Source organism: Macrobrachium nipponense, chromosome 1, assembly GCF_015104395.2.
Source record: "Macrobrachium nipponense isolate FS-2020 chromosome 1, ASM1510439v2, whole genome shotgun sequence".
Lineage (NCBI taxonomy): Eukaryota > Metazoa > Arthropoda > Malacostraca > Decapoda > Palaemonidae > Macrobrachium > Macrobrachium nipponense.
Genome location: NC_087200.1, coordinates 96,882,427 through 96,904,926, shown reverse-complemented (window position 1 = coordinate 96,904,926; position 22,500 = coordinate 96,882,427). Strand labels below are relative to the sequence as shown.

General features: G+C 39.1%; 1 protein-coding gene and 1 long non-coding RNA gene across 17 annotated transcripts in view; one reads left to right on the top strand and one right to left on the bottom strand.

Annotated features, from left to right (window-relative positions):
• The window catches only part of LOC135219499 (GTPase Era, mitochondrial-like), a 619,404-nt gene that overhangs the window by 90,979 nt on the left and 505,925 nt on the right, over positions 1-22,500 (bottom strand). The window lies entirely within an intron of this gene.
• LOC135219498 (uncharacterized) lies at positions 8,255-9,421 on the top strand. Its single transcript, XR_010315450.1, has 6 exons — positions 8,255-8,376; positions 8,509-8,583; positions 8,710-8,805; positions 8,931-9,024; positions 9,129-9,197; positions 9,299-9,421. It is a non-coding gene; the product is annotated as an uncharacterized LOC135219498 (long non-coding RNA).

Below are 22,500 nucleotides of genomic sequence, written 5' to 3'. Positions count from 1 at the left end.
TTATGTGAAGCTGGCGGAACTGAGGTGACCAAGTTCCTTGAACCTTCTTGAACTGAGAATATCCTCCCCAGCCGCTTAATGAAGCGTCTGTGTGGATGGTAATTCCCGGAGGAAGAAACTGAAGGGGTACTGATATGGACAGGTTCTTCAATTTTGCCCAAGGGCGCAGACGATTCCGTAGAATCTGTGGGATTGATGACAACTTGTCCCTGGATCTGACATTTGCTCGTGAGCGCCAGATCCTGGTTAGGTCTTTCAGTTTGGCTTTCATCAAGATGTTTGTCACTGAGGCAAATTGGAGGGAACCCAGGATTCTTTCCTGGTTTCTCCTTGAAGCATATTTGTACTTTAGAAATTGTTTCACTAACTTCGCTATTTCCTTTCTCTTGGCTGATGGAATCGACAGAGTATGGGAGGATAGATTCCATTGAATGCCCAGCCACTGAAAGTTGGACTCCGGAGTGAGTCTTGACTTTGTTCTGTTTATCTTGAACCCCAGATACTCTAGGAACTGGATTACTTTCAGTGTGGCTTTGTGTCATTCCTCGACTGTTGGAGCCCAAATCAACCAATCGTCGAGATACGCTACTACCATTATCCCTTGAGACCTCAGTTGTTGGACGACTACTTCCGCTAACTTCGTGAACACCCTGGGTGCCACGTTCAGACCGAAGGGAACTACCTTGAAGGAGAATGCTTGATCTCCCAGCTTGAAGCCCAGATAAGGGCGAAAGTGTCTTGCAATAGGGATATGATAGTATGCGTCTGTAAGATCGATAGAGGTGGTGACGGCCCCACGGGGAAGTAAGGTCCGCACCTGCGAGATAGTCAGCATTTTGAACTTGTCGCAGCGAATGGCCAAGTTTAAGCGGGACAAGTCTAAGATTACCCTTCTTTTTAGTGAGCCTTTCTTTGGCACGCTGAATAAGCGACCTTGAAACTTTAATCTGTTGACTCTCGCTATTGCTCCTTTCTGAAGGAGGTCCTCCGCATACTCCGTCATTTCTTTTGTTGGAAGTTGAAGGAATGGTCTGGATGGAGGAGGATCCGCAATCCAACTCCAACCCAGGCCTTTTGACACAATGCTCTGTGCCCACTTGCTGAATCCCCACCGATGCCGGAAGAGAAACAGCCTCCCTCCTACCTTCGAGCTCTCACTGTTGCTGGGTTGAGTGACCTCTGTGATCTCCACGGAAGTGTTTTCCCCTGTTGAGAGACCTTCCTGATCCTCTCTGACGAAAGGATCCCCTAGCTCTTCCTCCCCTGCCAAACCGGTCATAGTGCTGAAAGGCTTGGCCCTCGAACACTTGGTTAAAGGCTGGGGAGACAGCGTAGGAGGTGGAAGGCTGAGGCTGGGGGGAAATCACATAAATGGGTTGTGACTGAGCTTTAGAAGTAGAGGGTTGGGCTGATTGTACCATCGGTACAGCCGAAACAGCCTGGGTAAAACGTTGCTGCTTCTTTTGGTAAGGCTGGTAACGTTTTGAGTTTCTTCTGTGTCTTACCTTTTGTAGATTGATCTTGGCGTCTCTTAGCTGTGAGACCCCAACGATCCTTAAGGCTCTGGTTGAGCCTTGTTGCTTCAGCTTGGACCTCCTTGACCATTGACTCAGGAAAGAGGTCTGCCCCCCAGATGTTGGAGGAAAGCAACTTATTCGGCTCATGCCGAATAGTTGCTTCCTGGAGGACATGCTTCCGGCAGTTAACCCTAGCTGTAGCAAACTCAAACAGATCAGACTGGACGGTGTGCGTCTGGGACTTAGTCAGGAGCTTGAAGAGCGGCTCTGAAGCATAAGAAAGAGCCGCTACTTCCGTCATTGCCATGGTATTCATGGACCTGGCAAGCCTAGACTTTGCCTCAAATTCAGCTTGAATGAGGCTGTCAGGAAGCCTAGGCAGCTTCTCGCCGAACTGATCCATAGCGCAGTCTGGTTTGAGCTTGCCAGCTGAGAAGGTGTTAGGTAAATCTTCACACAGATCTCCAAGTGAAGGGAGCAAAGGAGATGTGGGGTCTGCTTCCCTTAATTACGGTAACGATTCACCTTTCAGGGTAGCCGGAATGGTGACTGTCGCTATCTTGGTCAAGAAGGGAAGAGGAGTTCCCTCCTCCATCGTAAAAATGGTGAAGGGACTCTTAAAGGCTTGTATTCTCGTGTTTGAACAATCCATCTCCTCTAAACACCTGAGCCATTCTCTTTGAGCCTGGTCACGGGAGTAGAGGACTGTCTCCTTCGGCACCTTATCTTCTCTAGTCATGGCTGCGTCAGTAAGTCTGGCGTAGCCAATGAACGGCGGTTGGAGGCCCTCCGGGTAGAACTCGAAGTCCTCAATCCTTCGAGTGCCACATTCCGGGATAGAGATAAGGCCGTCCTGGAAAGGGGCGTATGACGCCACTCTCCAGGGGTTGTTCATAGAGAACGGAGGCAGAGAGTCATGAGGTGGGAGCTGAAGCAGTCCAGCACCGAATGCTGGAGGAGTAGCTAGAGGGGCCTGGTTAAGTCCGGCAATTATATTGTCCTGGGACGTAATCCTATCGGACAACCGGGAGAACATCTGCTCCATGCTGCTCCTCAGAGAGCCGACCAAGTCTCCCATCTGTTGCAACAATCCAGCATTGGGATCCAAAGCCGGAGCTGATGCAGAGGTGGAGGGATAACTCGGCACAGGTACCAAGGGGAGAGGAGAGACCGCAGGCTCCGCCGGAGTACGGGGCCTCTCCTTGGAAGACCTGCTCTTAGAGGACTTCGAGCTTGAAGCAGAAGCTCTAGACTTCTCTGCTCCGGGGTTTGTAGCCGGAGACTTACGAGATGTTGACGCCGACGAAGTCTTTTTGGACGACGACGACGTCTTTTTAAGGGTTTTCTGTACCCTCTGGCCCTTCACCTTGGGTTTCACCGAAGCACTGGGTGAAGCATAAAGGAGCTCAGCTCCTGTAAAGCCTTGGAAAGAAGCTGGAGAAGTAGCAGGAGAAGAAGATCCAGTGGCGCCCAAGGGAAGCCCTTGGGCGTCCAACGTACCTACCTCGACCAACAGGTCGTCAACACCTACGATCGGTTCAACATTCAAATCCAGCGTCGCGACTTCCGATGAGATATTGTGGCCTGGTTCCTTCATTGAAGTGGCGATCTGTTGTTGGATCGCCACCATAGTCGGGGCTGCTTCTGCCGGGTCGACGTAACCTGTCGACTTGCCGCCGGGGAACAGCAGGACAGCCATCCTCTTCTCAAGGATGTAGGGCTGTCCCTTGGCGGCGTTCTTCCCAAATCCGCCGACCCAAGCCCTCAGGGGTGCCAGAAGAGCGGTCTCTCTTAATGGCAGCAGCCTGGAAGAGAAGGGGTCGTTCATTAGTTTTAAGTTTAAACTTGAAATTCAACCTTAAACTAAGACTAGGCTTAACCTATAAAGTTTTCGGGGATGTAATTCCCAACATATAAGGAGCTTAAGCTTAAAATAAATCATTAAAATTAAACTTAAGATCTAAAACAGTCATTAGAATTCACGTATGGAGTTGCAAATACTTACCCCGTCTAAGAACTGACCCACGAGATCATAACAAATAGTACAGGTCTCGTGGAACCAGACCTGCAGATTCCCATGCGGAGTCGCGCACGGAGCGTGGGACCTGCAGACTTCATGTCCGCAGGGGTCTTGGAGCATGGCGTTACATCCCGGATGCTCACAGTTGGTGGTCTGTAAGTGGAAGGATACATGAGTACCATAAAAAAACATCACTTACAGGCTAATTAGAACTCCGATGCATGCCGGAGAGCGAAAAAATTTTGGGCATAACCCCTCCCCTACCGCCTGAATAGGCTATAACCCCGGAGTGATCCGGTGTGAAAACAGAGGTAAGGGAGGAACCCGGCTTAAGCTAGCTTAAATTAAACTTATGATAGCTTAAAATAAACTTATGATACACTTGAGCATAAATTAGCACTAAATTCCGGAATGGTTCCGGATCGCGGAGGTATTCATCTCCCGTTATACCGACGAGACGGGATGGTTAGATAAAAAGACCAACTGTACGCCTGAGGTCCGCCCGCAAGCGGGGAACCAGCTCCCTTCCTCGTGATTGACGGAGCTCCGGTAAGATAAAAAAGCACCAACAATCAAGGAAGGGGCGAGAGGGCGAGACAGACTCGAGCAAACATCGGGGCAACGGAGCAACAAAGGAGGGGGAAGGCCAATCCCCCTACCCCGTCACAACAAAGCACCGTGAAGCAGAGAGAACGGTCAAGTCCAGTCCTGGGTCTGTCCAGCCTCCCCTACTCCCTCCGCGTAGGGAGAGAGGGAGACAGGCCCGGGTGGAGCGAGCGAGGACGGACCTCCCTCCCCCCAGCTCTATGGGAGAGCGGGAGGAGGGCAGGGTGACTGGACGGGCGCCTGGCTGTATCGCGATCACATGGTGACCACGAAGCGGTAACTCGATAAAACTCACGAAAACCATAGCCTAGGTTAATGCAACCAAACTGATCAGCGAGATGCTATCGTAGATGCAACAAAACTGATGAGAGGAAGCAACAAAACTGATGGGGACCATGATATAATAGACCTAGGCTACGCTAACGTGCCAGACGCCCTAGGCTAACCCAAAAATACATAAAATCACAAAAACTTAAACTAAAATGAAAGTAGGGAAATAAAACAGTAGGAGAAAAAATCCAGGAGTGAACGACTAACCCGAGAGAAAGTCTACCACTCAAAGCTAGCCGGGGCCGATACTAAGAGCTGTGGCTAGGGTCTGGATAGAAACAAAAATGCCTACGCAAGGTAAGGGAAGACATGCATGCATGACATAAACCAATGCAGGCTGGATCCCCTAACATAATATAGATAAACAGGAATAGAGCGTAAAGTAAAAGGGAAGGTTCTAGGTATGGAAGACCAAGAACGAACCCGCAACGAGGCAGAACAATGCCGCCATGCTTCCGGCCGCGAGCCAGCATTTATAACTAAAAAATGGCAAATACTGACTCAAGGCTGGAAAAAACTAAGTAGGAACCTTACGGAATACTTAACTTAGCTGATGCGATGGCTGAACGCTCCATTACTAGACAAAATCCTCAAAAAAGGGGACGAAATCACAGAGACAAAAAAGTACGTCCGATAAGGCACGTGCTAACTGAAAGGATGTCCACCAGAGGCGCAGCAGTCGGTAGCGTGGGGTGGAGTAGTAGTAGTTGCTGCCCGTTCTGTGGGTCGGCTCCCCTCTTGTGGAGGTTTTGTCGTAGGAGATTTCTATTGGTACGAGGTTCGTGGTAGTGGTCTCACTCGCCCTAGTGTTCATACCGACGCCCTCTTAGAGGGTGAGAGAGTCAGTTATACTGACCTTTTTCTTTATTTTGTTTATTCTCTGGTATTTGTTAGTTCATTTACCTTAGAAATAATGGATTAAAGGATATTTCGCGCAGCGACACGAACTGAGCCCAGAAATATTTGTACACACACACACACACACACATATATATAATATATATATATATATATATATAATCTATATATATCTATATATATAGTTATATATATATATATATGTATGATGTATGTATGTATTATGTATGTATGTATGTATGTTATTGTATGTATGATGTATCAATGATGTATGTTGTAATGTATGTAATGTATATATATATATATATATATATATATATATATACAGGCGGTCCCCGGCTTACGACGGCTCCGGCTTACGACGTTCCGAGGTTACGACGCTTTTTCTTAAATATTCAATGGAAAATCCGTCCTGGGTTACGACGCTTGTTCCGAGGTTACGACGCTGACGCTTCCGACGCTCCGAGTTAACGACGCTTTTAAAAAACGCATGCTATGATAAAAATCCTTTATAGTTTAGCACAGTATATAATAAAAATATGTTTTTGGTTACATTACAACAAAAATTTTGAGGTTATGATGATTTTCGACACTTTTTTTTTTTTTCGTATTTTTTGAATTTTTTTAGTGACGCGGCATATACGGAACTAGTTTGCGGGCGAATGAATACACTAGCTTGGGATGCGCAGTTTAAAACAGTCCAAAAGCGCAAATAATGAAAAAATCATTGCTTGTTTCCAGTACATAATTAAAAAAACTAAGTTTCTGGTTAGATTACAACGCAAATTCCAAGGTTACGACGTTTTGTTATGCTTTTTAACGATACCTCATATGCAGAACTAGTTTTTGAGCGGAGGTGCATAAATTAATTAACGCTATTAAACTGTATGGTAAACTGACCGAACAACGACCTCGGACGGTCGAGGACGCTAAGCGTAACAATACGAAAGGACGCCACTTCAATCGCGTGTCTGCCTGAAGTTCAGTCGGTTGTGTGCTAAGACGTTGCTGAAATTCCTTGCCATTTTTGCAAATTTACAATGGCTCCTAAACGCCAAAGTACTTCCTCCGATGATAGTTCATCCAAGAAGAGGAAGGTCATCACGATGGAGGTAAAATATGACGTGGTGAAGCGTTCGGAGAAGGGAGAAACTAACACCGAAATAGGCCGTTCTTTAGGCTTGAGCAGGACCACGGTTGTAACCATTGTGAAGGACAAGGAACGTATTCTGAAGCACGTTAAGGATGCTGCACCGATGAAGTCAACGGTGATAAACGAGAAGCAACGTAGCCAGAGCATTGTTGAAATGGAGAAATTGCTCATGATCTGGCTGAGGACCAGAAACCAGCGACGTGTTACGGTGAGCTTAAGTGTGATCCAGGAGAAGGCTAGAGCGCTGCATGAGGCAGTAGTGAAAAAGTTTGGCGAAGGCAGTGCTGGTGGTGAATTTTCCGCGAGTAGAGGTTGGTTTAACCGTTTTAAGGCTCGTGCAAATTTGCATAATGTGAAGCTGCAGGGTGAAGCTGCTAGTGCTGATAGCGAAGCAGCAGAAAGTTTTCCAGGTGGTTTGGCTGAGATAATTAAGGATGGTGGTTACACGGCTGACCAAGTCTTTAATGTGGATGAGACTGGATTATTTTGGAAAAGAATGCCAAATCGAACGTACCTTTCCAAGGAGGAGAAGTCAGCACCTGGCCATAAAGCTGGAAAGGAGCGACTGACTTTGCTGTTTGGGGCCAATGCAAGTGGCGATTTGAAACTGAAGCCCTTGCTGGTGTATTTGGCCGAGAATCCCAGGGTATTCAAGGGCATTTTCAAGAGTCAACCCTGTGATTTGATGGAAAATCAACAAGAAGGCTTGAGTTACCTTGATGGTCCTTCGAAGATTGGTTTTTCCAATGACCATTTCGTTGCCAGCAGTGGAACGGTATTTGACTTCGAAGGGTCTGCCTTTTAAGGCCCTCTTAGTCCTGGACAATGCCCCTGGTCACCCTTCAAATTTGAGCGACATGCACCCTAATGTGAAGGTGGTGTACCTCCCACCCAATACCACATCGCTGATACAGCCAATGGACCAGGGAGTAATAGCTAATTTCAAGGCTTACTACCTTAGAAGGACCATACGTTTTGCTTTGAGGGCCATAGAAGCTAACAAGGAGTTGACACAAGCAATTCTGGAAGGGCTACAACATTGCTGATGCAGTGAAAAATATTGCAAGTGCTTGGGACGAGGTGAAGACGACCACTTTAAATGGGGCCTGGAAGAAACTGTGTCCACAGTTTGTGCACAGTTTTGAAGGCTATGACCAGGCAGAAGACGTCGAGACTGTGACGAGGAAGATCGTAGGGCTAAGCAAGAGGCTGAAACTAGATCTTGAACCTGATGATGTAACAGAGCTGCTGGCTTCCCATGGAGAGGAATTGTCTGCAGAGGACTTACTTGAACTTGAACAGCAAATGATTGAGGAAGAGGAGGCGGCACCAGAGCCAAAACCCAGGTCATTAACTGTGAAAGGCTTGTCAGAGGGTTTTACTCATCTGGAGAGAGCCTTGGCTTCTTTTGAGGCAGAAGACCCTAACGTTGCCAGGTTTGACAAAATAAAACGTGGAATGTTAGACTTAGTAACTTTACACAAGGAGACCCTGAAGGAGAAGCAGACGAAGAGAAGTGTGCAGTCCAGGCTTGACACTTTTTTTCACAAGTCTCCAGTACCACCACCTCCCACTCCTAGTCCTGGTAAGGAATTCTGAACTGTTTTACTAATTTATGTGTTTACATAGTGTACATATTAAAATGTGTTAATTTTTTAATGTAACAACTAAATGTAAGAGTGAATTGTAACTTCATTAATTTTCATCATTTTGTAATTTTATTGCAGAAGTGGTGACAGTTCCAGATCCCCCTGTATCACCTGTGACAGTTCCAGATCTCCCTGTACTACCTGTGACAGTTCCAGATCTCCCTGTACTACCTGTGACAGTTCCAGATCCCCCTGTACCTGGACCCTCTGTAGCAGCCTGTCCACCTGTACGTGTACAATCAGGTAAGCAATTTCATTTTTCTCATTTTCATGTTGGAAATTGTTTACACCCTACATACATACGTACACTAACTTACATAGTGGTACAATGTGTTTGATGTTGCATAACCTTATTATTATTTTTTTTCATTTCAGACCCCTTTGATAGTGACAGCGACCCAGATGACCCTGAGCCTTTCCATGGTTTTGATGCCTCGCCCTATTCATCAGGTAAGGAATCCTTAACAAATTTGTATAAAATGTTTTATAAATTGCTAATAGAAATTTTATTAAAAGTGTACATATGCTACAATTACATCCACCTTATATATTTATGTACCGTATCATTCTTTCCAGATCTAGATGTTCCCTCATCAGTTGATACGAGTAGTATCACCTCTCCAGAGCCCAAATCAGTTGATACGAGTAGTATCACCTCTCCCATTCCTTCAGGTAAAAGAATTCTTCATTTTTTATATTGTACATACATATTACACACTACATATGTCAAACAGTAATAACATGTGCAGTAGTTACAGTAGTAACTCTATCATTTTATATATTTTTTATCATTCCAGACTCCCAAGCACCTGCCCATCCTACTCCATAGCCCAGCCACCCACTCATCTACCATATGCCCATCCCAGTAAGCAAGCCAACCACTAGAATTTGGTAAGGAAATTTTTTTTATTAATGTTTTATTATTACATATGTAATAACCATGTTATGTATGTAACATACATACTATAATCATATGTATTACATTATCATTCCAGACTGGCATGCACCTGTGACTTACATAAACCAGACCTCTACATAGCCTACATGTCTTCATTTTGCTGAAGGTAAGGAATTCTCAGTTGTGTTTAATGTTTGCATACGTACAATAAATTTTGTACACCTAAGTGGTTGCATACTGTCCTTTAATATTAATTCTTCATTCCAGACTGCCCATCATCCTAGCCTGTTATCTGTGATAAAGCACACTGAAGTTAGGTTTGGAATGCATCCTTATCATGAATGCTCTACACCTCCACCTCCATCTCCCACAACCTAGGTAACAGCTTTGAGACTCACTAAAAGTTGGTAAGTTATGTAAGGAATTTCTAAATTAAGTTTTATACTACATGTTATATGTGATATTAAACCACTGTATGGTGCATATTACTGTATGTAACTTACTCTGCATAGAGGACTTACTGACAAAATTATTTTTTGTACATTCCAGAGTCCCCTGAATGATGTAGGCTATGGGGCCACATAAGACTTTGTCCATCCAGGGTTACATTGAACGACAACTTTAAACTAAAAGTAAGGAATTAATTAACATACATTAACTCTTTTAGTACTCTTGATATATCTACAGTAATTAACATATTGCATTCACAACTTTCTGTAGTGTATATTTTGTACACTAATTTTGTTACTTTTTCCTTCCAGAACCAACATTTTTCACACAACTCCAGGTTGTTACTAACAAATTACTACAAGTGTCATCAAGGGATAACTACAAGTAGAAGCACCATTTTTGGATGGAAAAAACCCTTCAGGAAAGTATACGTATCAAATGTAACATGTAGTGTAACAAAGTATGAACAGTAAGGTTTTTACATACAGTAGTATTACATACGTACATAACTTTTTTTTACAGGAATTTCCAACCAAGTTTGATTATGTACATACATGTTATAAACCACTGTACGTATGGTTACTGTATGTAACTTACTAAACATACATACATGACTTAACTTTGATACTTTTTTGGTACATTCCAGAAAACCAGGACCCCCTCCATGATGCAGGCTATGGGGCCACATAAAACTTTGTCCAGGGTTACTACATAACATAGCACGACAACTGTAAACTACTACTGTACTAAAGGTAAGGAATTATACATAGTAGTAAACATACATTAACCCTTAAACGCCGACTGGACGTATTTTACGTCGACATTTTTTGTCTCTGGGGTGCCGACTGGACGTATTTTACGTCGACATACAAAAGTTTTTTTAAAAATTCGCGGAAAAATACTTTTAGGCCTACCAGCCAAAAACTCTTGAATCACGCGCCTTGGGGGATGCTGGGAGTTCACGGATCAAGGTGTTGTTTTGTTTACAATCGTTACGCAGGCACGCAAGCGCGAATTTCTTTCTTGCCGCACTAAAAAGTATCTGTGACACATCTCGGAAATTATTTCGTCACTTTGACATAATTTTTGTACCATTTTAAATTAGCCGTTACATGAAGTATTATATATGAAAATGTGCGCATTTGTATGAAAAATACAACAAAAAAATACTCATGATTGTAGCTTTTATCAGTTTTGAGATATTTTCATATAAATAACGATAAGTGCCAAAATTTCAACCTTTGGTCAACTTTGACTCTATCGAAATGGTCGAAAACGCAATTGTAAGCTAAAACTCTAATATTTTAGTAATATTCAATCATTTAATTTAATTTTGCAACTAATTGGAAGTCTCTAGCACAATATTTCGATTTATGGTGAATTTATGAAAAAACTTTTTCCTTACGTCCGCGCGGTAACTCTTCCGAAAAAATCATACATGCGATTGTGGTAATGTTTGCACCATTTTAAATTAGCCGTTACATAAAGTTTTATATATGAAAATGTGCGCAATTTCATGCACAATACAACTAAAAACAACCCATGGTTGTAGCTTTTATCAATTTTGAAATATTTTCATATTAAAAATGATAAGTGACAAATTTTCAACCTTCGGTCAACTTTGACTCTACCGAAATGGTCGAAAAACGCAATTGTAAGCTAAAACTCTTACAGTCTAGTAATATTCAGTCATTTATCTTAATCTTGAAACAAATTCGAAGTCTCTAGCACAATATTTAGATTTATGGTGAATTTTAAAAAAAATCTTTCCTTCCCTCAGCACGCGGATTCTCTGCCACAAATCTCCGAAATGCGTACGTTCCATTCTCGGAATATTTGTTCCGTTTCATATTAGGCATTTCTTAGAGTTTTATATATGAAAATGTGCGCAATTTCATGTAGAATAAAACGAAAAATATTTGAAGGTTGTAGCTTTTCTTATTTCCGAAATAATTGCATATAAAAAAATATATATATAAAAAATTCGACATTCGGTCAACTTTACCTAGTCAGATATGGTCGAAAACTGCATTTGTAAGCTAATATTCTTACAGTATAGTAATATTCAATCATTTGTCTTCATTTTGAAAGAAATTGGAAGTCTCTAGGACAATATTTAGATTTATGGTGAATTTTTGAAAAAAATATCTGTTTACGTCCGTGCGTTACGAATTCATGCATTATTTTGTGATAATATTTTCTCTGTGTTGCTTTTATCGTTTTACAATGTGTTATATACCAAAATGATCGCAATTTAGTGTACATTACAACGAAAAAGAAGTAACTTGTTACCTTTAAACCGTTTTGCGCACAGCGCGATTTGAATACAATTATATATGAAATTTCATTTTTGCGCTATCATATATCGCATTATTTATATATGATAATGATATTTTTTACATGATGGTTGCATACTAAACTTCAGCCAATGACAAAAAAAGGAGCCAAAAATGAACTCTTAATCTTGAAAACTAAGCGCGCTGTGATTTTTTGAAAAAAATATTTTTTCCGCTTCGGCGCTCACTCTGAAACACCTCCGGCACACGGGAGACATTTTTTTTTTACCGCTTCGGCGTTTAAGGGTTAAGTAAGTTTTATACTAAAAAAAGTGACCAAGATCTCTCACATGGGATAAGTGATCAAGGTCCCTCATGGAATTACATACTGTACACTCCCTGCTGAACAGGGGGTGTAGACCAATCATTTACAACATGCATACGTACCAGTTGATATTAAACCACTGTATGGTGCATATTACTGTATGTAACTTACTATGCATAAAGTACTTACTGACAAAATTACTTTTTGTACATTCCAGAACCCCCTGAATGATGTAGGCTATGGGGCCACATAAGACTTTGTGCATCCAGGGTTACATAGCACGACAACTTTAAACTAAAAGTAAGGAATTAATTAACATACATTAACTAAGTTTTATACATGTTATATATGTGATATTAAACACTGTATGGTGCATATTACTGCATGTAACTTACTATGCATAGAGTACTTACTGACATACTAATTATTTTTTGTACATTCCAGAACCCCCTGAATGATGTAGGCTATGGGGCCACATAAGACTTTGTGCATCCAGGGTTACATAGCACGACAACTTTAAACTAAAAGTAAGGAATTAATTCACATACATTAACTTTTTTACTCTTGATATAACTCAAAGTAAGGAATTATAAACTAAAAGTAAGGAATTAATTAACATACATTAACTCTTTTACTCTTGATATCTATAATTTACATATTGCATTTAGGACTTTGTGTAGTATTTTGTACTAATTGTGTTAAACTTTTACCTTCCAGAGCTACCAGACTGGGATTTTAGTGTACTCCAGGATCTACCAAAGGATTAGTGTACTACTATATACAGTGTAATAGTGTTTAGTGTATAATCTAACCTAAGGATTAAGTGTAGTACATTGTGCTTTATAGTGTCACAAGAGTTTAATAAAGAATTATACCTTCAAGAACCATCCTTTGGCATTGAAATAACCACACTACACATCATGCAATACTTGCATGTCACACAGGTAAGGTCTCTCTAACTTTTTCTTAGTTTAAGGCATATTTCCAAGTGTCGTTCCGGCTTACGACGATTTTCGGCTTACGACGCGCCTCAAGAACGGAACCCCCGTCGTAACCCAGGGACTGCCTGTATATATATATATATATATATATATATATATATATATATATATATATATATATATATATATATATATAGTAGGGGCTGATGCCTTTGTATAATAAGGCTCCCTGTGAGGTTGTTTAGACCTGCGATAATTTACACTAAGGTCGGTTTGTTATGACTCTCCTTCCTCATTGGAGTTTCTTGGATTGCCTTGATAAATTCTAAATCAGTATCTTCTTTGGGTATGAAGGCGGAGATGTTTCAAACTCATAATGATAATTTCTTCAAACTCATAATGATAATTTCTAAGTTCATTCAGTATCTTCTTTCTGATGTGAGGATTCTGTATTCTTGAAGTCTACATGATGCAGATCAGATAAAATTGGACAGGTCTGCCATTGATGATGGCTAATTCAAGTCTGACTTACAATCTGGTTTACAAATCATAAAGTGAGCAGACAGTAGCTCGAACATACGGACATACAAAAAGATGACATAGATTTCAAATCATGTAGGCCGTTTGGGTTATAGGTCACTGTGGTTGTCTCAAGCAGGAAGCTGCAACAACCGTTTACAAAACAATAGGTTTGATGACCACAGATGACAGCAAACTAGACACTGACTAATACAACACGTCATCTTAGCCTACTTTATCATATCTGGTCTGATCACATTCCTGCAAGTAAACTGGTTGACCTCTTAGGTCACTGGTGTTAATTAATCATAGTTTTAGTTTTTATATATGGAATAACATTCCATATTTTATATTATGTAGTACTTACATAAATGCTCGGTCGACTACAAAACCAAACACTGAATATTACTCAAGCTTGACTTGCATTTGACTTATAGGAGTGTGATACAGACACTATGGTGAATATATAGATATATAGAAAATACTTATAAGTAAAAAAAATTCATGGTGTACACAAATACAGATTCATGTAAGAAGATATAAGGCACATGCATATGATAATATTCATAAATAATAATGATCACGTGATATATAATGATACAGTTTTACACTTCAACTCATGAAGATACATATGCTACAGAAAATACTAATGTACTCATGATAATTGTATAGCATAAAGATTTAAATAATAAAAATCATATTTTAACTGATAAAAATCATATATGAACTGATATATTATCTGATATATTAACTGATATACCAACTGATATATTAACTGATATATTAACTGATATACTAACTGATATATTAACTGATATACTATGATTAACATAAATGACTAATCTAAGTGATTAATCTAAGTGCACTTTAAATAGATTCCTAGTGCATACACGCACAGATATATATTGTTCACTGATTAACTTCTATATTTTTCAAATAAGCATGCTTAGATATATAATGATTGTGATACTGTTATTTACTGATACTTTAGTTATGATACTTAAATTGATATTGATCCTTTACTGATACTTTATATATGGAATACATAGCCAAGGATATACCCACTGCACATTTAACTAGCGTTTTGAACGACTTTTCGCCCATTACACAGTTCCAGACAACCACCTATAGCCAATTCCAAATGGTTAAAAACAAGGGGAAATTGCCTAGGCAGGGTCTGACGTTCTATTTTGCGCCCATACTTGTTCTCTGCATCCTATGCCATATGAATATGTTTGCGATGAATAAAATCATCCCCAACACGAGTCCTGCGCCAGCAAACGTAGAGTTGAATATCCTCCTTGGTCGTAATTGTCAGAAGTATGTCCCTTTGTAGTCAATGCCAACAGCCGCTGGACCATTCCGCATTAAAAACGAAATTAACGCTGGGATACGGGTGTCGGTCCAGGAAGTCCACGAAATAAGCTTGTTCACTTATGATGGTGCTTATTCCCTTCACATTGTAGGTGGTCGTTACTCCACTGCAGTCGTCCGCAGCGACAAACGGGTTTTGAAGTTGTAGACGATCTGTCCGGGCATGCGATGTGAAACTCTCATACTGCAGGGTGTAACCAGGTTCCGTTAATCAGCCTGTAAGTGAAATTATACTTCTCACAAGGGCAAAGTAAATTCAGACAACGTCCAAATATGGAAGGGAGAAAGCCATTAAAGACTAGACTTAACCTACATGAATTTGCAGATATTTTATGGAATTCAAAAGAGTCAGCTGTACAAACTTTTTTATCCATGGCATTATAACAATGAGTGAACCTATCCAGGTTCTGACGACCGTAAAAATATCCATATTGACAGATATCAATACGAATCCCAAAGAAAATTCGATATTACTGGTAGTAAGTTACTAGACAAAGAAGTGGGAAACGGAGCTATTTGTAAGATTGCCAGGCAACATATGAATCAAAGAGGATATTTACCATGATTCTGTAATTCTCTACGCTTACTGAAATTAAACTGCTACGAAAGAACCCACTATGTAACTAATTTCTATATAAACTTTGGGTTTTTCAAGAAAATGTGACATTTTCCCATGAATGTGATCTATTTGAATTGTAATATGCTAATGTTGCAAGTAAATTTTTCATACACATGACCTGATACTTCTAAAATGTCTGTTTACCAATGTCATAAGCTGATTTATTGACTCTAATTGTCAATGAAGTTCAGAAAAAATTAATTAACTTTGACGTTATAGTTGTTCATTAATTTTTTAAAACGATTTGCAATTCTTTAACTAAGCTTGCATTGATCACCGCGGATAGACACTTGTACCTAATGACCTGCCTTGCCCATGAGAAGTTCGTGGTAAGCATTCCTCTCCAGCAGGCTTGTTTTGCAAGCACAAGACAACACACAACTACAGATGAAGCCTGTGCAAGTGGATTATCAAGGTTAAAAGGAACAGTGATGCATATGCGATTTATACAATGATTTAGCAACACGCGCTAGGCAGGAGAATGCCCTCAAGCCAGCTTTAAGAGTTACGTTACTCGCTGTAATAAATACGACTTTAGTACTTTCAAATGATAGCCATGTATAAATTGGATATTTTTTGTTTTAATACTCCACCCACACAAGAAGAATGTCTGAAAAAACAGTACCAAAATTGAACAATATTAGTTTCATGTTGGAAACCTACAAGATTGTGAAATATATGTAATTACTTATGTTAAATTAGATATTCCTTATTCAAAACTAATGAAAAGGGTTTCTATACAAATTTTATATATATTATTTACCCTGTAAGATCCATACAGGATTATTCGCATAGATATACATTTTCACTTCGAGATTTCCTGACTTTAAAATCTCTCTCTCTTTTTTTTCACTGACTACGAATATAAACCATTGGAACAAAAATATGCCAGTAGGTTTTGGTATGTGTTTGAACTTTTTAGCTTATTTGTTGTTAATATCCCTAGAATACTGAATGGACTACTAAACTTAGGCGTTAAGTTAGAGTTCAAACCTTTACGCATATATATTTGGATATTTTATAAACACCTACTGCATATGGTTACGTTTTGTTTATTGATTTTATCGTGATTCCTCTTCATTATAATTTGTAACCCTTCCAACTTTTTACAAAGTATATTATATTGACTTATACTTGTATCCATAATACTTTATATTTGATAAATTAGTGGTTGGCTTGAATATGTGGAAAAGTGTTCTAGCGGGCGTACCGTATAAGGCTACTTGCGGTATCATTTCTATAGATACATGATATGAATGATAAAGGTATTTAAAACCGCAAGAACCGCTATAATCCAGTTCGGATCCAATATCACGAGTGTAACTCGTAGGACATTGACACTTTCTTATTTATCCGTTCTACCAAACCGATTGACTCTGGGTGATAAAATATGGTATTGATTTTCTTAATGCACAGGAATTCACACGAGTTAAGGAAATTATTATTGATTTACACCACCCGAGTCAGAGATTATCATGTGTTGTATTCCGTGTTTACTGATGTAGCACTCATAAATATTCCTAGAGCACTCAATTGCGGTGTTTGTTTTTTAGTGCTATTAATGCTATATAACGTGTCAAGGCAACTATCAACACTAAGAGGAGTTTCTTTCCTATGTCAGACTCGTAAAACCCTGTTAATAAATCTACGTGTATCCTTTCAAAGGGTTGATTTGGCATAGGATAGGCCCCTAAACTGACAGGTGTCTTGGTGTGACCCTTGTTTTCATGACACGTGACCATTAGTTATGTGCTTTTTATATCTGTAAGCATTGTAGGCCAGTAAAATAGTGATTTGGCTTTCTGTGACATAATAGAGAACCCTGAATGACCATGTAATGGATTGGAATGCAACCAGTTTAGGACGATTGGTATGAAAGAGATTATTACTACTACCTGGTCGTAAGTCACCTGCTGTGTTCTTCAGGTTTTTATCGTCACGGACCTACATATAATATTACATTTGATTACATAATTCTGCTACACATACTTTAAATATACTTTTGCTTTAGGGTTTCCGTTCGAAGTGTCTATTGTTTAGTTTAGCTGCTGACCCTTGCTTTGTTCAGTTTGTAACAGTTCAGCGCTCCAACCCAGGTATTCAATGTTCACGATCTCTTGGGTTAATGAATTTTCTTGTTCAGATACGGTTTTAACAATAGGCAAAGATGTTTCTATATCTTTTAGTCCAACTAATGGTTCTTTGCAGTATGGTGCAGGATTGCAGGATAATGCGTCACCTATGATATTTGCTTTCCCAGGTAGATATCTTAACTTGGCTCCAAAGACCTGAATAATCATATGCCACCGAGTTCCTTTGCAACTGTGATTAAAGCCTTTGAAAAACTCAGTAAGGGACTCATGGTCAGTAAGGACTTTAACAGGATAGCCGTAGATTATGAACTTAAAATGTACTAGTGAGTTAACGATACCTAGCTCTTCCTTGCCTATTACTGCATATTTACTTTCTGGGGGCTTTAGTTCACGTGAATAAAAAGCTATAGGAAAGAACTGTTTATCATATTGCTGAAGTAGTACCCCTCCTACCCCTTGGTCTGAGGTGTCTGTTGCAATAAAAAAAATTCCTTATTAAAATCAGGGAATTTTAAGATAAGTGAACTGCATAATTCCACTTTAAAGATATCGAACGCGTTGATGCTTTTCAGACCATAATAAATCTACACCCTTCTTCGTAAGATCTGTTAAAGGAGCTGCTATGATTGAAGAGTTACATATAAACTTACGATAGTAATACCCACTACAGTGCAAAAGTGCTGTATCCCCCTTACGTTAATAGATACCGGAAAGTTACAAATAGCCGACACCTTATCATGGACTACTTTAAGACCTTGACTAGACACATAAAACCTAAATAAACATGTTCGGTTTTTAAAACTTACATTTAGATATTTTGCTCTGAGATTATTTTGTCTTAATCTCTGTAGCACTAGCTCTAGTTTATGCGAATGTACTTCTAAGGTAATAAAAAAGATTACAAGACCAACCACATAGGCATGTAGGGTATCCCCTAAAAAGTCTCCAAACACTATATTAATCATTCTGGTGAATGTAATTGGGGCGTAACATAAACCGAAGGCATACGTGCAAATTGATAATGTCCCCTGAGTGTGCTGAAGGCGGTGTATGAGGTACACTCACTTAGCTAATGGTATCTGGTGAAAGCCTTTAAGAAAGTCCAAGCTGGTGAAAATTTTATTCTGACCTAACAAAGATAAGATATCGTCGGTACATAGCACTGGAAAATGATCAGGAATCATTTCCTCGTTTAAGCGACAGAAATCTACTCAGATACGCCAAGTCCGATAATTTTTAGGCATGACGTTCAAGGGAAAAATTATATGGGCTATTTGATTTCCTAATGACTCCGATTACTAACATTTTTTCAACTTCGTCATTTATCCCTACTTTTGAAATTTCATTGGGAGTCTATACGAAGGTACGTATATAGCTTTATGTTTGTCCTTCGACCATATTTTGTGATCAATGACATCCGTTTTCCCCAAGAGATCACTCGCTAGTGGAGAAACATCATGATATTCAGATAAAAGATAAAAAAATTTCTGCTGAATCACCTCTGCTTGAATGACTTTACTGATTTTACTTTAGTTAGAGTATAAGAGAGATTCATCTACAACTGGTTGGGCATGATTAAATTTAGCAAAAGTAAAAAATGCGATATTTATAACTTCCATATCCACGATATGTATATAGGTTTTGTGGATTACTAGATTGGTATTCGGATGGTTACAGACTTCAATATTAACTTGCTGCTGTGAGTCAACAGTGTATAGTGCTTTGTTGGCGGAAATCCGTTATATTTCAGAGGGTCGGGAAGGGATTAAAATTAAAAGTCTTTTTACATGCACTAAGACATTCGAGGGTGCATGCGTCTCGAGATTTTGCGTGCAAACTGCGATTGCGAGTGTGGGAGAATTCTGTTGGGTTTTTTTAACAATGTCATGATTTATGAGACAAGTGATTGGTTCCTCTCTATATAAGTTATTATTTGATAAACTGTCTCTTTTTGTCCAAAACGGATTTTAATGTGTTAGAAAGTTATAGAATTTTCCTTTGATAAACACACCTTATTTGGCAGGAGGTAAGATAATATTTTGTATACCCATAGATGGATATCCTACAATTACACTAGATGCAGATCGATGGTTTTTATAACTATAAAAGTATCTGTAAGCATGCGCTTATCCGCCCTGTACTGAATCTGGGTTACGCTACGACAATTAACTCTTTATTGCCAATTACTGAAAGCCATACTCCGGACTTCTCAATAGGAAAGTTCGAACAACAAACGGTGAGTCCGTAAATACAGGATATTATGTGGACTAAAGGAATAAAAACAATGTAAATGGCTGATATTCTAATTTTACGGCACGTACAGTCGGGGTTAATCCACCACTACTTATAATAACTTTTAATATTAAAACTATGGGAACCTGCTCTGATTACTTGATACGGTCGTGTGATTCATAGGAAAATTCCTTTTTAATTCAAAAAGGTATTGGCATGAATGATCCGAAATCACTCTCCTCCCTCCACTAGAGTAGCTTATGTGGAATGTGCTTTGCTTTCAACACTTGGCAGATTTGACTGACCCTGACCATTATTCTAGATGGCACAGTAACCAAGTTTGCTGGGGTTTTTTTTATAATAATGAGGATTCTTCTCTTTATTATCATCGACAATGTTTTGTGTGTTTTTAGCATTATAAAGCAACGAACGTAAGAATGACTTGAACTTTTATGAATTGAGTGATTACTATTAAAACAAGTTATCTCTACTGCGTTATTATTAACTATATGTACTTGCTGTGGTTTACTTTCATTCTTTGCTAAAATTTGAAATAGTGAGGGATCCAGGTCAGCGCATTTAGACATATTTTTGTTAATTTGTTTATATGAATGTTAAGTATGTTAACCTAATGAAAGTTTTTACAGACATGTTATTCCTTGTAATCCAGCCATATTTTTTAAAGTTAAGTTGAGTCATAGAGATTCGATTTTTTACTCATATAACTCAAAAAACTCAAGGCTAGAACTGCCATCGGGACTTTGCAAACCTTTATTGTCCTGACCCGAAATAGTGTTACCTCTAATTTATCCAGATTTGTACGGGTGTTCCACTTGTTTTTGTGTGTTTTCTTATCACTACGGTGCCTAATGACCCTATCCATGCATCTGTATAAATACAGACGTCCACTGCGTAAACGCATATTCAATGTTTAATATGATTTGTTACGTACAGAATTAATAGTCACCCAAAATGATATGATTAACACAGTATATGATTATAATATTTCAGGAGAACTTCTGAAAACAGAAACTCAAAGATAAAAACTCGCAGTAGCGAAGTCCCAATGATGTAGATACTTTCTGTAAAAAAGTAAGATTAAGAATGTCTCGTAACTTCAGCCACAGGAATAACGAAATTCGACCTGCAAAGGAAACGCTCAAAGTTATTCCAAATGAATAAAAAAGATTGTACTTAGCTTGATTTTGTGGGAAGTCACAGCATTTCGATAACGACAAGGCCTTGGCCCTACTTCTCTGTTTAGCGGATGACCCTGGCTCTTAGCTTGTTTGTTTGTTGAATGATTTGTGTCCTTGAAGATCCGATGCTGCAGACGCGTCCGGTTTGTTTCTTGAAGTGCTGGAAACGCTCAATAAACGATGATGCCTTCTTGAAGGATTCTAATGAGAGACATCTCTTACGGTTAGGACGAAGCTTGCATTGCCGTAGGAAGCAGACACGTCCGGTTTGTTTCTTGTAGATATGCACTGCTGAAGATGCTCACTAAACGATGACACTAAGTTGCTAGAAGAATCTCTTGCTTTCGCTGTCGTTGATTTCTGATATGATACATTATTCGTTATTCTTCGGAAGATGTTGTAGAGTTATCGCTGAAGTCTCCCACCAATATGTAGGGCTGATGCCTTTGTATAATAAGGCGCCCTGTGAGGTTATTTAGACCTGCCATAATTTACGCTAATGTCGGTTGTTATGACTCTCCTTCCTCATTGGATTTTTTTGGATTTCCTTGATAAATTCTAAATCAGCATCTTCTTTGGGTATGAAGGCGGAGATGTTTCAAACTCATGATGATAATTTCTAAGTTCATTCAGTATCTTCTTTCTGATGTGAGGTTTCTAGTTGAAACACAGAGTACAAAAATATCTGTATTCTTGAAGTCTACATGATGCAGATCAGATAAAATTGGACAGGTCTGCCAATAATGATGGCTAATTCAAGTCTGACTTACAATCTGGTTTACAAATCATAAAGCGAGCAGACAGTAGCTCGAACATACGGACATACACACAGATGACAGAGATTACAAGTCATGTAGGCCGTTTGGGTTATAGGTCACTGTGGTTGTCTCAAGCAGGAAGCTGCGACAATCGTTTACAAAACAATAGGTTTGATGACCACAGATGACGGCAAACTAGACACTGACTGATACAACACGTCATCTTAGCCTACTTTATCATATCTGGTCTAATCACATTCCTGCAAGCAAACTGGTTGACCTCTTGGGTCACTGGTTTTAATTAATCATAGTTTTAGCTTTTATATATGGAATAACATTCCATATATTATATTATGTAGCACTTATATATATATATATATATATATATATAGTATATAATATATATATATATATATATATATATATATATATATATACAAAATATATATATATACATACATATATATATATATTATATATATATATATATATATATATATATATATATATATATACATATACTATATATATATATATATATATATATATAGTATATCTATATATATATATATCTATATGTATATCTATATCTATATATATATATCTAAACATACACACATATATATATGTTACCCATCCGCTGACTCCAAACTATTACCAACAAAGGGTATTTAATATTTTGA